The following is a 7,828-nucleotide window of genomic DNA, read 5'->3' as shown; positions in this document are numbered from 1 at the left end:
TGTCCTACCGCTTGCCAAGTGAACAAATCAACTTTGATTTTTATTACATTTCTGATGTTTTAATTCATGGCCAACAAAACCAAGCGGCAAAATTAAGCGTTCATACAAATGCAAATGGCCGTGCCATAAATCGAACACCTACCTTTCCAAAATCAAAGGTAATAAACGCGAAAGACAATGCCTGCGCGCTCTAAAAGCCATCGAGCTTTGCCTTTCAAAAATATCGAATCAGCGTTAAATAATTTACATATTCAAAACGATTTTTAAACATATTTAAATAGAAATTAATATCAACTTAATATACTTGAATAAAATGTCGGTTTCTTTATGGAGTTATGTTAAACTTTGTTAGAAATGTATTTAAATAAATATTTAAATAAAAAATAATTTATGTTTCATTTTATTAATAATATAAATTTATATAAAATTTCTCTTTATTTTAGTAATTGTTTAAATTATGTTTAGCTAATTGATTGTTTGTATATTATTTTAATGGCTTACATTAAATTGTGTTTAGCTCCCGCACAATAAAGTAAACAATTGAGATTTCAATTAAGTGCCACACCCACACACACACACACACAGAGAGACACTAACACATGCCTCTCTGTCTGTGTTAACCACAAAATTAAGTGGCTAACTGAATTTGCGGCCACACACAGACACACACACACACACTCTGACATTCACACCCAAACACCCACACACACACACACGTTGTCCTTTTTGCCAGCAAGTCCCAAAAGACAAAAAAAGGGGTTTCGGAAGTGGGCAAAACATTTTGTTTGTGCTTTTGTTAGCATTTTAGCAGTTCATTTATGCGGGCCTCTAGCAAAAAAAAGAGAAAGAAAAAAAAGACCAACTTCCAGCATATAATTGACCGGAAAATCCACTTCAAGCACAATACAAATGACCATCGGAGTGGAGGTCGGATCTAAAGCGAGGCTTGACCAAAGCTGGAAGCGTTTGCCTTAATTGTTCGATTGGGTGAAGAGGTCAACAGGTAAATGCTTTAGATTCGGTTCTTATGGATGATATATAGAATGGAATAACAAACTCTCATGATGTAGAAAGCTGATTGACTACTGATATAAATGATTCACAGGGTTCATTGATTGAGAAATGATTGATGAATAACAGACAAAATTGTTGATTGACTGAGTCAGAGACTAGTGGTTGGATAATTATCTGGATAACTGATAGATGGATGGATTGATTTATATATACATGGGAAATTATAGCTTATTCATGGATTGAATGTTTGGGATTATATGGTATGACTACTGATAACTGATTGATGGTGATTGACGACTGATTATCAGCCTTTAGGGCTGACTTTGATTGATTGACTGACTGGTTGAGAACTGATGATGTATGGACGGATTGATTGACCGACTCTCTGGTTGGTTCATGGATTGATTTTGCTAACTGATAAATCGATTGAGTGACGGATTGACCCATTGATTGACAGCTAGGCTGAATCAAGAAATTATTGAGCAAAATTAGTTCATGATTGACTGATATATAATTTGATTGACTACTCTATTAATATATTGACATTGACTGACTTTCTGGCAGATTGATGGACTTTCCGCCATTAATATTAATATCGGAAAACCTTGATAAACATTATATAATTTGAAAATCCTGCCATGAAGCTGTGAGAATTTCTAGAAGTTTCTGATACAAATTAGAGTTCTCATATATAAGAAAAGATACTCATAAGTAAGCTCTATCTCAATTAAATGTTGTACTGAGTTAAGTAATTCGCAAACCTATGTTTCCCATTGCTGTAGTTGCACCGTGAGCTAAGTTTTTCTTGCGGCTTTTCATATCGTGTCGCAACCCTCAGAGCGCTCGTTAACTTTAAGCGCTCTTTATCGCGCTCTTCTTCTGCTTCGAGCTGCGCCTCGACCCCAGTTAAATATCCAAGTACTTTTAGCCTTTTTGCTCCCAGTCTCTGTCATTTCTGCTGCTGCTGCTGCTGCTGCTTTGTGCCTTGGCCCTTTGCCTTCCATGGCTTCTTTCTTCTACAACGTGTTTGTTTGCCCACTTTCATGTTGTATGAATTATATGCGCTGCACACTTTTTAACCCTTGGCATATTTTACAAGCTGCTTTACTTTCAGCATACTCTCTAATAAACACACAAACGCACTTAAAGCGCGCATGTGAGTGTGTATACGTCTATGTGTGTGTGCATGCTTTTTTCTAGATTATATATGTGTGTGTAGGTGCCTCGAGTGTGCCGGCGAGTTCATAAATTTGCCCACTGGGGCGTATGAGTAATGTGCATGAAGTGTAACTTTTAGTCTATGTGTGCGTGGGTGTGAGTGTGTGTGTGTGTTTGATGAGTGATCAAAAGGGAAAAAATGAGTAAAATGTTAAAGCCATAGGCCAGCGGGCAACATATGTTAGCATCAATTTAGCTTGATTATTTCTTTCTTACAGTTTTTTGTTTTTGTTTAAATATATTTTACTCTTGACTTGCTTCTTGTGGTCTGTGTTCAAGTTTTCTGCATATATAAAGTTTTCATTTTGTGTGTATTACGTTTTACATGTATAATAATAATATTTGAGAGTATAGTTATGCTTAGGACTTGATCCTATCCTAAGTTCATGTCACATGGCTAAACATAACAGAATTAAACTTAGACTCTATTTGATTGATTAAAAATAATGCAATTTGTTATATTAATAAATGCACTGTATATTATTGATTTATATAAATATGATATTCATATTCGTTATTCTATCCTATTTAAGGTAAATTATACTTTGTCTGTCTCTGATTCATTATCTCTAGGTCTAAGCTAGCAACTGAGCTGTCTTTAGTTTATTTATTCCTACTTACCATGCCCACAAAAGGCTACCTCTGGCCTACATGTCGAGGAAGGTGTTGATAAGTACAGGTTCATTATTTGCTTCTATTATTTGAGTAGTCTTATGTCGTTTTTCTTTATACTCAATCACGATGATGATCATTCATGCTGAAACTAGATGCAATTGCCATAATATTTAATATTTTACATATTCTTCGTTTATGAAGCATATATTTATTTAAATATATTTAAGTATTTAATTCCAGCATCCTGTCTGCATCCGATAAATTATAAACACAACGATTGCATATAGTTATAAAGCTCTAAGTGAATCATAATGCGATCGATAAAGCCATGAAACGCATTCAAGCTAAACAACTCTTGGACATATCCTCTGTGGAATGGCCTCAACTATTTACTGCAATCGAGAATAGAGCCAGAGGTGGAAGATATGTGCAGGCCGTCACTTCTGACTTCCTATTGCAATTGCTTAATCATAATAAGTTTTAATTGCAGTCGGTGGGCAGAGGCGGCACTCGAGCTGGCAGCCAACAGCAGCAGCCAAGAGCAGTAGCACACATAGCAGCAGCAGCAGAGACAACAGCAGCAGCAGAGGCAGCAGCAGCAGCAGAGGCAGCAGCAGCAACAGCAGCAGCAACAGCAGCAGTAACAGCAACAACAACAGCATCAGCAGCAACAGCAACAGCAGCAGCAGCAGCAGTAGCAGCAGCAGCAGCAATAGCAACAGCAGCAGTAGCAGTAGCAGCAGCAGCAGTCCCAGCAACAGCAGCAGCAGCAACAGCAGCAGCAGCCAAGGGCAGCGCAGACACAGCAGTAGCAACATCAGCAACAGCATCAGCAGCAACAGTGGCAGCAGCAGCAGCAGCAGCAGAGACAGCAGTAATGGCAACAGAATCAGGAGCAACATCAGCAGCAGCAATATCAGCAGAGACAGCAGCTGCAGCAGAAACAGCAACAGCAATAGTAGCAACATCCGCAGCAGCAGCAGAAACAGCAACATCAATAGTAGCAACATCCGCAGCAGCAGCAGCAACAGTAATAGCAAAAGCAGCAGCAGAGACAGCAGTAATAGCAACAGAATCAGGTGCAACATCAGCAGCAGCAATATCAGCAGAGACAGCAGCTGCAGCAGTAACAGCAACAACAACAGCAGCAACAGCAACATCAGCAGCAGCAGCAACAGCAACAACAACAGCAAAAACATAACGGCGATCAATTTATTCAAAGTCATTTAGCGGGTTAGTTAGTTGCCCATTTCCGGTCAACTGTGCAGCGAGAGCAGAGTGCGGAGAGAGAGAGAGAGTAGTTGACAAGAAAATAGATGGCATGCCGTGCCATGCCATGGCTAGGAAAAAAGGAAAGAAAGAGAGAGAAAAAAACTCACTTTTCATTTTGTATAGCCCCAGCTCGACTGCTGCTGCCGCTGCTGTTGTTGTTGTTGTTGTTGTTGCTGTCAGCGCCTCTCAAGCGGCAACAGCAACTGTCGCCGTGGCAGTCACTTCATGTCGCAACGCATTAGAATATGTTGCAAGTAGCCCCCCGTCTGACCTGCACACATATTAAAAGCCCGAACAGTTGCAGTTGCAGTTGCATATGCAAACTACAAAATGCAAAATGCAGGCGCGCGCGAATTTCATCTTATGACAGCTGCTGTTGCTGCTGTTGCTGCTCCTGTTGTTGCTGCTGCTGTTGCTGCTGCAGTTGAAAAATATGCTGCTGTCGTTGTTTTTCGCTGCTGTCGCTGTCACACTCACATGTTCGCTACGTGTTCTGCTCTGTCACTCCACGCACATGCTGCAGGGCATAACTCACACACACACACACACACACACTAACACACGCTCACACACACACATGCGCTCTTTCGCAGCGGCGCCCCAAACAAATGTCAGCTGTAAAAATCATAAATTTAATGCAAAATGCAAAAACGTTTCGCTTCGTTGCGCTTTTACTCTTGACAGGTGGCCCCGCTCAGCCCCTCGCCCCTCTCACAAGCGACTCAGCCCTCTTAATCCACACTCAATCCTATGCCGTCTCTCTCTCTCTCTCGCCTTCTCACCTTACACCGCCACGAATCTTTTATTCTCTTGTTGCATTCTAAGCGCAAAGCTTCAACTGCAACCTACAAATAAAAGCGACTGACACAAGATAGCCTTAAATAGTCCATAAGTTTTAGATCTTGTAATATATATTTATGTATATATTTATATATATAAGCCTCCGAGCAGTTGGATAATCGTTTACATACATATGTAGCTATTCATGTATCCGTTTTCTAGTCAATACCAGCATATGATTATCTCGATAATTTGCAGGGATTAGAATTTCTTTCCTACTTGGTAGAAAAAAAATTCCTTATAGTATTATACATATATGGTACAATATTTATTATTATGTACTCATATAATATACATCATTTTGATCATATTTTTTTTTTTTTTTTTTTTTTTTTCAAAATTGTTAGAATTGTGAAATTTTTCCCTTGAGCGATAAATATAATTTATTTATTGCTTCGATAGAAAAAAACTTAAAAAAATAGAAAAAATTACAATTATATTAATAAATAAACTATAAATAAAAAGTTTAATTAAGATTGTTTTTTTTTTAATTTTTATTTTTGTTTTATGCACTTTAAATAAACAAATGAGTAAAATTAAAAAGAATAATAATAATTTGTAAAACTAATCTTTTTCTATCTTTTAAAAGAACAATAAAATTAAATCTTTCAAGCCTGCCTTCTTTTAAATGCATAAGATTTTAAATGTCTAATTTATATTATTCATAATACTGGGTTTATTCGCAAGAATAAAATTTCAAGACCAAGCTATCGATCCTTGTTGCTCCTCAATAAATCGACTCCAGCTATGGATCATTCGTCAATATAAATATGCGATGTTAACAAATGCTTTGAGGTCCGTCCAAATAGTAAATTATTATGACCACGAATCAGCAATTGGTTGCAAATGCTAAATCTCCCGAAACCCATTTGAAATATACTGTACATTAATAAAAATAACCCAAAAAAGGAAAAAAATATATAAATAGTTAATAATATCTAACTCATACAGCATAAACACACAAAAATTCCAATCATGTGAATATGTGCTAATGACACGGCCGTTCCAACTCAATAAATAATGATTAGAGAGAGAGATGGGAGGGAGAGGCGATCGAGGGATCTATAAATGATGTCATGCCAAAACCGAGCTCTCGTTAATGTGGGCGCGCATCATGTTGTTGTTGTTGTTGTGTATTTTACATTAAGAGCCTCTTTCCATCAGCAAATGTGATTTTGGCGCTGCTTTTGTTAATTGTTTACATTTCGCCTTCGGCATTCAAATAAAAGATATACAAACTATATATAAAGCAAATGACACTTGGACAGAGACAGAGAGAGAGGGAGAGAGAGAGGGAGATTCAGAGATAGAGCGAGACAGAGTTTATATTAATTGCAAAATCATGCAAATCAACAAACAAATTATATATGTTTGAAAAGGCAGACAGAAACCTAAGATGGAAATTAATTGCCAATATCAACGCATTTGAACACAATAAAAAAAATAGGCAGCAGAAGAAGAAGTAAAAATAACTGAGATATGTGTGTTAGGGCTGGCTGCAAATGCTTATGAATGTTTTTATTGTTTTTTCTTTCAAATTTGTTATTAATTAAGAGTCATTTATTAAACAACTCGCAGTCGGAAGAAATCGAACAATGCGAATTCATAGACAGAGCGGCATTGCTTTGTTGCTCCGTTTAATTTATAACTAATTAATATGCATCAATATATTATGCGCACATACACACACACACACACACACACACACACATACATACAAATATGCATTGGCAAGCGAAACAATGGAAGACAGAAATCATAAGAAAATTTATGACCATATTTAGTGTACAATGCGAGACAGATTGCATACAAATGTCTTTACGAATATATTCGAATAAATAAATACATATATGTGTATGTGGGTAAGTGTGTCTATAGATAAATGATATATAAATACATATATACAGTGTATATCTATCCAAAATTAATAGATCTATTTATTTTCCAAGTGTAAATGGTAAGTTAAACATTGAAGAATTATGTTTTCATAGAAGTATTATATTTCACATACCTTTAAGAAAATAATTATTAAAAAATAAAAACATCAAATTTATCGATACCTTACAAATCGGGGTTTTTAAAGTTGTTAATGACATATTAGTTGCAATGGAAAAATAATTTTAATACTAAATATTATATATACTAATTTGGTATGGGATATCCCATTGGTAGCTACAATTTTCGCTGTGTAAGGTTCACATTTAAACCGACTAATTCCTTCATATTACTTGAATGAATTCAACTCAAATAGAATAATTTTAAATTTAATTCAGATAGTTATATATGCATACATAAACTAAAACTTTTCCCATGTTTTCTTGAAATATAATGAATGTATAGAAGCGAAAAAAGGGTGCGTCCAGCCAAGACCAGCTGTATATCGATAGATAGGGCCGTAACACTTGTATCAGTCAGATATGAATTGTTATAAAGTACTTTTATGACTGCGGCTTGCCTTGATTAGAATATGAAATTTGGGCTACATAAAATACAGATGTATAAATAATCATATAATCAATAAAAATCTGTGCGTCAACTCGAGTTTTGACGCACATCTGGATGGCCATAAAAGCTGAAAATAATAAACTTTACTATATCGAATCTAGAACTCTTTACTGACTCTCATAAACTAATTAATTAGTAAAAAAAACTCATATCAAAGAACAGAAAATATAAATTCTACAGAAATATAGATTAAATTAATAATATGGTATGCAATTATTATATTAAAATGAATTATAATAATATTTATTTTCATAAATTATAAATACAACTATAAATAATAAATATAACTATAAATAATAAATAAATTTAATACGTAATTCAATTTATTCACTGACTAAAAATATAATTAATCACACATAATATT

The sequence above is a fragment of the Drosophila navojoa genome, chromosome 3 (assembly GCF_054131105.1).
Source record: "Drosophila navojoa isolate 15081-1374.11 chromosome 3, UAZ_NAV_1.0, whole genome shotgun sequence".
In the NCBI taxonomy this organism is placed as follows: Eukaryota; Metazoa; Arthropoda; class Insecta; order Diptera; family Drosophilidae; genus Drosophila; species Drosophila navojoa.
The sequence above is the reverse complement of the archived record's forward strand: the minus strand, read 5'-3'. Positions refer to the sequence as shown.